Source organism: Colobus angolensis, unplaced genomic scaffold (assembly GCF_000951035.1).
Source record: "Colobus angolensis palliatus isolate OR3802 unplaced genomic scaffold, Cang.pa_1.0 Scaffold42, whole genome shotgun sequence".
NCBI lineage: Eukaryota > Metazoa > Chordata > Mammalia > Primates > Cercopithecidae > Colobus > Colobus angolensis.
In genome coordinates this window covers 8,606,031-8,616,772 of record NW_012117599.1, presented here as the reverse complement: position 1 = coordinate 8,616,772, position 10,742 = coordinate 8,606,031, and the positions used below count along the sequence as shown (strand labels likewise).

The window sequence follows — 10,742 nt, the reverse complement described above, 5'->3', positions numbered from 1 at the left end:
CCCGGGAGGTGGAGGCTGCAGGGAGCTGAGATCGCACCACTGTACTCCAGCCTGGGCAACAAGAGTGAGACTCCATCTCAAACGAAAAAAAAAAAAAAAGGAATAGTTTGCATGTAAGTGAACTCTGAAACACATATTTCCTTGTGTATAACCACAAGTTTCTGAGGAAATTTTACCCCAAAGGGAAAAAAAAGATAAGTTGTTTTTTTTTTCTGGAAAATGTTTCATGTGTGAAACTAGTTGGTAGGAATTAGATATTTGTATTGACTGACTTAACTTGCTGAGATGTGTAATCAAGAAAAAACATTAAACTCACAAAAACAGAAAAAATTCATTGTGGGGAGGAAATGGGAAACCAGAATGGCCCACGGAACATGTAAGATACAATTGTAATCTCTTCTCTTAACTCTCCTGCTTCATGCATACACACATGTCAAAAGAGAAATTGAAGCCCTGCATTATGCTATGTCTTCTTGCCCCAAATTACCTTCTCTGTAGACCAAGGATTACTTCTGTAACCATTGGCTACTAGGCAGGTAGAACAAAGTGAAGGAAGAAGGGGCCTGTTGGCATTCGGCTTCACAGGGAAGACCATTTGACTTAATAGAGACCTTCAGGGCACAAGCTCTCTCTGCCCTCAGCTTGATGTTTTGACTCTCCTGTATCACCTCGAGATATGAGAGGCTATGGGGTGCTACGTGTCTGATTTTCATCACTCACGTATCTGGCTCCTACCATCCCCTCAGATCAACAATTTATATACAGGCATGCGTTAGCTCATGTCATACTTTTTCTGGCTTTCTTTTGAAGCTAGATATTCTTATTTAACCCAGAAGAACAAAGTATTCTGAAAAGGCACTGTCTAATACCATGTGGATCTAATATTCTTTCCCACTTTTATTATAACTGACAGAAGGCCTATCAAAGAGCACAAAATAATATTTCATTAAAATGAGAGGATATAACTGCATCTGCTCTAACATCATAATTTTCAGATATGTCCCCATTAAATTCAAGACCCTTTTCTGAAGTTCACTTCCAGATATTGAGATGGGCTCTCTGGGGAACAAAAGGAAATGCCCACTCTTCAAGCAACCACTGATATTAACCTTTGTAGGCCCCGGAATGTGGCAGGATTTGTATCAATTGCTAATCAGACCTGTTTTCTCTGAATTCCAAACTCTCTTTTTTATCTTCCATTCCCTCTATACCTTTGTCTTTCAGGAATGAGAAAACATATACACCCACAAATATCACGATAGACATCCCATTACAAAGTCACTTGCTAGCCAGTCTAATTTTTACTTTACTGAGAGTCAGAATGCCACACGACATGAAATATTGGTTTTTGTTAAGACTCAGAAAGACATCAGTTTTTCAGGTGGAAAACGTATCTTGGGAACGTGTTTGTTGCCAACAGAACAGCCTCGTTGGGGTTCCTATCAAAGTGTTTGGAAGGCTGCTCCAGAGGAAAAGCAGAGGAAATATTCTTAAGCCCTTCCGTTCATCACCTGGGCGAAGCCTGGTCCGTGTGGGGCAGGCTGGAGTGGCTTTGCTCCTCCTCTCTCCCTAGGTCGCACAGAAGCTTGAGCCTGTAAAGGCAACCAAGGTGAACTCACTCATTCCACACAACGGGGTGGATATTTCACCACAGGGTGTTCTTGATAATACTCTGTCCACTCTAATTTTAAACATCTAAGCAATGGGAGTCCCACCACTTCCCTTGGAAGATTGCCCTACAGTCTAATAGACCTCAACATTAAGAAGATTTTCAATTGGTAATTGGTAATCAACCTAAATTTCCCTTTTCTTAATTTCATCCCATTACTCTAAACCCTATCCCCTTGTTCCACCTAGTTCTTCACCTTCATTAGTGTTTACGCTCTCCAAATACTAATAGATAGCTGGTAAGAAAAAACACTCTCAGTTGTCATTTAGCTAGCCCATAAATAGTTACTGCTTCTCTGAAAAATATGTCAGTTCCAAAATATATTGTTTTCCTTTAAAACCTTCTTTAATATTAAAAGATTCAAGTATTTTTTAAATAAGCATAAAGAGTCTGGAAGTGAAATGCACAGCAGTCTGTAATGGACTAGAGCAGATTAAATGCATCCTTAATGTGGGCAGGTGATAATGGTACAGCTACATTCACCTTCTTTTGCCCTTTGCACAGATACAGAACAAACCATTGAAACAATGGGATGAAGCCTTCCCTCCTACAGTAGTCTATTTCTATATTCATTCTTCTATTTTACCTATCTACGTGTGTGTATATATATATATATATATGAATGATAGTACTAACAATTTGTGTTACTCTATAATTACATAAAACATTACAAGGTGGACTTTCAAGTGAAGACCAAGCCTTATTTTATGACTTATTCATCACACTATGTATTCTTTTTCAATTACCAATTGGGATTCCTATCAAAGTGTTTGGAAGGCTGCCCTGGATGAAAAGCAGAAGAAATATCTTTCAACCCTTCTCCTCATCACTTGAGCAAAGCCTGATCTGTGTGGGGCAGGTCCGGTGGCTTTTCTTCTCCTCTCTCCCCAGGAGAGAAATTTGATTTAATGGCACAGTCTAAAGACCATGTTTTAGTAGCGAAACTTCAAAATAATTTATGTTTTAAAAATTGAGGTTTCTCTGCATTGTCCTTGAGTATCCCAAAACTCTCGCCTTGGTCTCTATGTAGGAAATAATTAGATCCCAATTGTGTCTAGATTCCTGTAGTAGTGGCTTGATTCTGCCTTTATTCCTCAATGTTGTGATACTATTTGATTCCTTTGAGTCTTATCTTGAATTCTAAGTTAGTTTTCTGCTTACAGTCAATCTGATACATGTTTTACATGAATAAACATACCAATAGAATAGAAGAAACATTGCATAACTTTTGGAAAGTTACTCTATGGACAATACCCTAGAACACTTAATTCTGTAAGATGGCATCCTTGTGTTATAAACTATTGGCATTCCTGAAGGCATTTATGTGCCTTTCTAGAAAATGTCTGGTTGAAATAATGAACATTTACAACCATTACCAAATTCAACAACACTTCAGTTTTAGTACGTGGGCACAAGTCCAAGACTAAGTGAGCATCCACCATCTCTATTCTTCCTTCCTTAGGCTACACAATGGAAGTTCTCAAATGTTATATTGATTTGTGAGAATTTTTCTCACATATTTGTAGGTAGCATAGAATACTCTTAAGTTGAAAACAACAGAAGTGAACTCTCACAAACTTAAGCAGAAAGGAGGGTATTGACCAAGATAACACTGTGGCATTTCAAGGAACTCAGCAGGAGTTGACCAACCAGGCTGTGGAAGGAGAAGAAAGGCAGCTGGCTTCTAGGTCTTCTGGAATAAGAAATAAAATTCATGTGTCTTCTGTTGTGCTGATGTGAATGCACTCATTTTCAACAAGCCCCAGCAAGTGGCCTTCTATGTTTCAAATTTTAAATTTCTCAGAGAGAGAAACTGGCTCTATCTGGGCTCCTGTTGAGCATGGTCCATGAAGCAGGCCGGAGATTTGGACCTGAGATATTGGCAGTACAACTGGGACCAGCTTTTGTGCATCAAATATCCCTTCAAGAAATAGAGACATAGCTGTGAGAAATCCATACACCGAAGGCATCTTATCCTCTGGAGTTCAAGTTATATTGCATGGTAGGTCTGAAGAAGATTAATGTGACTTATTGCAACTAATACTTGTTTGATACTGAGATTGGTATATGAATTTTCTAATGTTTCCTTGGGTCACTGATGGCAGACATTCAAGTGAAAATCTAGGATCTTTTAAGTGTAGCTGGGTTGCAGAATTTCAATCACAATACATCTTGTATATAAAACTAAAATAAAATTTATTTTCTTTATTTTGGTTGCAGTTTATCTAGGCTTCTTCCCAAGCCCTCAATCAGTAGTGAATGAGGTAGAGAAGAGAAATTAATTAAATGTCCCATCAAGTTTGGAGCTGTCAGGCCTGATAATTTAAGCTGTCTTTCTCAGTTGGTGTTCATTCTTCCATTTGGATAAAATGCCCAATCTCTTATGTATTCACCCCCCTGCTTCTTCCCCTAAGATGATGTCCTGGTGTGTGAGGAAAGGTGAATGCAATTAATGGATCCTACTGGCTATGAGAGTAAGTAGGACTTCTTACTCATGTGGAGCCCTTGCATTATCTTCTGACACTCCCGTTGTTGAATCCACTTCCTATCTGATGTCTAGAAGCCTGCTTGCATTCCTGGCCGCAGTCGGGGGCTGGTGAGCTCATGGTCCTTTACTTTGGCTTGCACAGAATGATGGGAAAAGGGTATGCAACTCCTCCTGTGGCCATGGTCTTGGCTCAGGTTTCTTTGTCTGTAGAATTCTGAGTCCCCGCCATGAGTTCAATCCAGCTCACTGGCCAGTGGTCCATCCCCAGTGGCTGCTGTGGGGCTGTCTTATCCTGACAGCAGCACCTATGCCTCAGCTAACCAAGAGTAGCCAATGAAACTTAACCAGAGGGCCTCTCTCTGCCTAAATATGTGACAAGGACAATGGCCATTTTGATGTGGGCTTTGTAAGAAAGGTTGGGTCAATTCTTACATTTATTGAGGACAAACACATATGAAGATTATCTAGGCTATCACCTTTAATATCCAGGGTCTGTTTATTCCGGGCTTTAAGATTTGCTGGACAGGTCCATGAGATGAAATACTGAGGTCTAAGATTATTTCCATGTGTGGACAAGACACACTTTACAGAATTTCTCTGATGAGATGATACAACTTGTGATCTGATAGGTCAAGTAGAAATCTTCTCTCCAACAGTAAAATTAGATTTGAAATTTTTCAGTGACCAATCTCACCCCCATATCTGTCCTAATCTGGTGAACTATGGGGATTTCCCAAGGTTTCCTAAGCCTAAACGGAAAATCTGATGTTCTTGATGTAGTCTCTGGATCTCCAGAAGTCATTTATTGTTACCACATACAGCTTAATAGCAGAGAGTTTTTTTCTGACTAAAACTGGTTCAATAAAGGACCTTTCTATCAAATATAACTATTTGTATTAAAACAACATAAGCAGCTGGACTCCAAGTCTAGCATCGTGCTTTGAGAAGTAACTCGAAGACGTTTTGTCAGTAATACCTCACCCAAACTCAGTAGCTGGATTCTGACTAGCATTCTCTTTATTGTTTTCTGTTTTAACTATCTTGCCTACAGAAGTCAAAAATGAATTTTCCATATAACTGACTTTTTAAAATGCTGCCTCTCTTTAGTCTCTCCATACGGTATGTTTTCTTTGTAATCAGAAAGTCGTTACAGAGTATAAACAAACAAATAAATGTAAATATATAGAGGTTTTTTTCCCCCCCCATACTGACCTTTCCAGAGAATGCTATGATTCTCTGTCCTCTGCCACTCATGACTCTTCCGTGGCTGGATCTGACCTGCTTAGAACTCATAAATCCTTAACATTTGGGGGGTGTCTATTCAGCCCAGTTTGCCCGCGTCATGTAAGTTTCTTTCTTTGAAAAACGCACATACATTTTCACTGGGTCCACAGGCCTGGGGAGTTTCTGTGGGCCTAAAAGTGAGAATCGGTGTCTCCCAAATCTCTTTCTTCCCTTCATGAGTACTGAGAGTTAGGTGATGTGGAGCCAGGCTCCTGCTGGTACAAGCACATCCCGCCCTTCTTCTGTGCACTCTACCAGCGACATTCACACGCTCATTCATTCCCTCCACAGAGAATACTTGAGCATCCTCACTGTTTCCCAGACAGGGGAGGGTAGAAGGGTGGATAGAAAACTGAATTCTCTGTCTCTCGCCACAATTTACATTTAACTCCAGCTAGTGTTGTTTCTCTTACTTGGAGAGGGGTCTAGCTAACGAAATACATAAGATCAGATTATGGTCATCACAATATTAGCAAACAAAAGGTATAGAAACTAAACTCACATGCCAAGAGTCACTGTGATCGTCTTTATCTTCAAAATTTCTATCAGACTATTATGTCTCGTGCTTGCAGACGCATTGAGCTATCGTGTGTTTGGAACATATGGACTAAAACTTGGAAGACAACCTGCATCAGACATAACAGACACCAAAAGCAGAGATATACAGACCTATGCTAAGGCATTGAGGAGTCCATCTTCCCAAATCACACGATAGCTTCAATCATACTATAATAATTTGCCTCCTACAGATGGAGTTCAAGAGGAACCCATCAAGTAATAAAACTATTATATCACTTAATATAAACCTTTGGTGTATATTACATGTATGATATGATAAATCAAACTATAGTTTAGAATTTTATCTGCTAGCTATATTTATTGACTTATGTACTGATTTTAATCTTCAAGATAAGCTTTGTGACTCTTTTTAATAGCATCATTGGTTCAGTCTCTGTATATGTATATGTTAGATGTATTAGACCTGTGTGTGTATATTTATACACATATACACACACATACTGTAAGCATATATGCCTATACAGGTTTTATAGATAAATAAACCTTTGAGCACCTTGTGTTCCAAAACTAGTGTTTGCATTTGAATTTTCATAAAAAGTACTTTATTCTTGGTAAATAATTGTATTTAAGACCGCCTGTATAACAGCATAGTAGAGTTTACTTCTTAAAACATTTGCTTAGTTACCCAAAGAAGTCCCTAAAATTCCAACACATGGATCCTATAAGAGCACTGACAAATTGGACAAAAAGCAAATTTGGGCTTTTCAATATCATCAATAGCTATGAAACAAGCGAGTGGCTCGGATGGTAAGGCTACAGCAAAAAGACTTACTGTCGGGTGATCCTGGAAATCATAATCTATGGATCCAGACCTGCCAGTCATGGCCCACACTGCCATTTTCCTCTTCCTTATGTGAGGCTGTGGCATATTTACCAAATAACATCTCATGCTGTTTTCACACTATTGTTTCTTCAACGTCTTCTTTAACTAACCTTCATTTTGTTCTTCAATCTGTTGTATGTAATAAGTAGGGAGTCTATCAACAAATGACTAACGCTCTTGGTGACTCTTCTCTCCCAAAGTGCTTGGCTAACAGGTGCAAAATAGCGAAGTGAGAGACTTTGTGGTGAAAGGATAATTTACTGTAATGGCAAAGACCTCCGCCATTACATTTCAGAAATGGCATCTGGAAGTACCCCTGGAGCACCACTCCCCCCTCAAAACTCTAGAATGGCCACAACATTATGGATTGGCAAAAGTTCATTTTTGACCCTCTACAAAGTTACGTGACTTGACTTTTTTCGTGTTTGCTCTGGATGGGTGGGGTGAGGTCCCTATGAAGCTAATTGGTATTTTTCATCTGCTAATCTATATCCTATGTGGAATTACTTAGGCAGAACCCCAGAGTCAGAGCGAACTTCTCTTTCTGCTCTTCTCTTAAGCAGTTTATTTGTCATTTGCTCTATCTCCATCTTTACCAGTTTGCTGTAATTTGATTTAGATTAATGATATGCCAATATGTGAGCCAGGGAAAAAACTTCTTTCCATTATAGCACCCTGTGAATTGGTCAAGGGCAATAACAATTTCAAGGATAAACGTGGGCTTGAAAACTGAGTTCCCACCACCTGTCAGTTCCCTGGTGCTTCGCCATCTTATCTAAAGCTTCTTCTGAGAATATCACAGCAGGTTGTCCCTGATTGCTAGTACATTCTCCCAAAGGGGGGACAAGTGTAAGAAGAACATTTGACACAACATAGTTTCTCATGAGATGACTCCCAGTGAAGGTCACTGTTTAAAGCAGAGCCATATTTAGCAGCTCTTCGGGAAAACACCACAATGCCTTTTATAAAACATACCAAGATGGCAAAACAGTTCAGTCGCATTGGAGGAGAGTCTGTATTCTCTGTTTCTCCCCTTCTCTAAAATGGGCGATTGCTTTTCTGCCAAAGCGGCTCAAAAGGACCATGGAAGCTAAGGGCCTTCAAAGCTGTTAAATGCATCTTCAAATTTACAATAAAATCAGCATGACAAATCTTCCAGTGAAATCTCTGGAGCATCACAGCGGCGCCTGTACAATTTTCCTTTCAGTCAGTATTTTAGTATTCCACACCTTGAGAAACAGAGGCAGCCAATGTGGGCGAGGAAAGCTAAGCAAAACAAAAACCAAAACAGAAAAAAAAAAAAAGCCACCACCAACAAAGACAGTGGGGGGGGGGGAAGCAAACAGCCACGCGCGCTATTAAGCATATGCCAAAGTAAACAATCGGTGCGGGGGGAGGGGGGGTTTTGCCACGGCTGTGCCCTGCAGGTAGAAGGCAGGCAGCACGGGAGCAAATGGAAGGGGAAAGAGAAAGAGAAGCAGGAAGTGGAGGAGCCGGGAGCAAGGCGGCCTGACTGTGAGCCGCAAGACACACCATCAGCCATGCAAAACGGGACATACCTTTCCGGCTTGCTGGTTCTGTCGGCTGAGACAAAGCAGTCCCGTTCGCAGCGGGAGGCCAAATCGAAATGAAATTTTATTTAGTCTGCACTGTCCCCAGATTGGGTTTCAGAATGACTGCTTTAGGAGAGAGCATGGATGTGGCTGATGCATGCTTTGCATATGAAACTGCAGTAGGAAAAGAAATCTACATAATCAAAAAAATCTGTGCTCTGTGTGTGTGACAAAAACCCTGGACTCCAGTGATTTTGCTGCCGTGTATGTTACAAGCAGGCCCTTTCAGGGTTGAAAGACGTTAAAAACATTTCTAAAAATAATGCTATTAACAAATATTAATACATCTATAACAGCCTACTTTATGAAAATATATGCAATTTCCTGGTTACAACTCCGCCACATTAAAATAATTGTGATTTCTAGTATATTTAAGAGTGTATCAAAAATCTGTGTGAGAAAACAAATTGAATTTAAAGACAAGTGCAGGCTATTTTTTTGTGTTTTTTTGGAGAGGGGTTGTTCCAACAATTACTATACTCCCTCAACCTTGATAAAATAAATTAAAAGCTTAAGTCTTAAGCAATATGGAAATTAACACCAGGAGCCTCTGACTTTTCTCTGGGAAGACACTTAATCATATTTAGACATTATTTTTAAAAATAGGGCAAAAGTCTTTGAAAACACTCTTTAGACGTTGGAAATTATATTTTTGAAATTAAGAAAAGGGACTGTAAGGTGTATATAGAACGCATATCATGGAATCTCTAAATAGAGATGTGTGCTGCATGTGTGTATTGTACACACACACACATACCTACGATGCTCTTAATACAGGGTTACCTCCTGCTTTGGGCAGGAAAAGGAAGTGGGCAGAATAGAGCCTGTTGGTAAATATATATTATTTCTCAAAGAAATACTTATCCCAGCTTGGTTTTCATAGATCAGTTCCTTGAGGTTGAGTGCTGCCAATCATTTTCTTTAAAGAGGAAATAAAAAGTAAAAGAAAAAAGAAATAGAAAAAAACACATACCTGTATTATACGATAGCAAGAAAAAAAAAAAAAGGCAAGACAGGCTCTCCCACTGCACAGTACTCTGAAAAAAACATGGACCGTTGTCGTTCTGTTTTATGAAGTATTCCCAAGGATGGGAAGAATATGAAATCTGCCCATTTAAGCTCTGAGGAGGCAGTCTCCAAGCCACGACCCAGAGCAGCGTAAAAACTTCTCACAATAATGAGATACAAATAGCTCAAACAATGTGCTTCCACACACAACCCCAGCAGAATCAACGGCAGAACCATGTACCGACACCCCTTAGAGAGACAGTCAAGCCTAATTCCGTGATTCGGGTTTTGACATCATTTTCTTAGAAAAGCTTTCCCTGTTTCAGTTTGGATGGGTGGCCTGTCAATAATAATATTTAAAAATGTAAAGGTCTCCTTAAATTGATAATTTTGCATTAGATACAATGGCATCATGTTCAGCTGTGTACACCATCAGCATAATTAAAGCATAAAGTCCAAAGAGAGCAAGTAACATGTGCCTCCTTTATGCTCCAGAACCACCACATCCAGGTCTCCTTATAACAAGGGCAGTGCCTTGGTTTCTCTGTTGCTTTCAAGCAAGACCTTCTTTTGCCTTGTCTTTCTATTATATCATAATTGTTCAGATATTCGCCAAGCAGGAGTTTTGCCTGCATGTTATTTTTAGTGACAGGACATCCCTTTTCTAGAGGACGGAAAGATGTGACTTCTTAACAAATTCTCTATCCCCCAAATTCAGTGCACCTGGCATTCACTTTCTACCTAATAAGCATCCGTGAATATGCAAATGTTCAGTGTCTCAGTAACCTCATTAATTTATTCCTCAGGCAATCATAGAATGTGAACCGGTCCTGTGCTACTAGTACTGGATATGGTAGGATCAGGGCCGCGAGAATCAGCTGAAAGCTTAGGCTGCATATTGAAACACTGTTTCATCTTTTTTCCGTCCTTTGGCACCCTAATTCAAACAAAGACTCTTACCTTCCTCTACTTAACTGACAGCCAAAAGCAAAACCAAAAGAAAGAAAAAAAGAGAAATACGTGGGGTTAATAATTAAGATCTTCCCTCCACCACCAAACACAAACCAGAGGTGATCCAGGGCTTGGACAAAATCTCCACAAGAAAACAGTTTCCAACCTGCTCAAGTTGTCTTATTTTATTATTTATTGGGGGTTGGCAGGGGCGGTGGGTGGGGAGCAGAGGGCAACCTGCTTTCCATACAGCAATGCAGTTGAATAATCTTTCGCTTTGCCCACATTAAAAGCCCTGAATAATGTTTATAAAATGTTAGGGAATCC

General features: G+C 39.8%; 1 long non-coding RNA gene across 1 annotated transcript in view; it reads right to left on the bottom strand.

The window, feature by feature from the left end:
* The window catches only part of LOC105522178, a 78,204-nt gene extending 69,625 nt beyond the window's left edge, over positions 1 to 8,579 (bottom strand). Inside the window, exon 1 of the long non-coding RNA XR_001003399.1 lies at positions 8,403 to 8,579. This is a non-coding gene — a long non-coding RNA (uncharacterized LOC105522178). The remainder of the gene's footprint in view (positions 1 to 8,402) is intronic.
* Between the last annotated feature and the right edge of the window lie 2,163 nt (positions 8,580 to 10,742).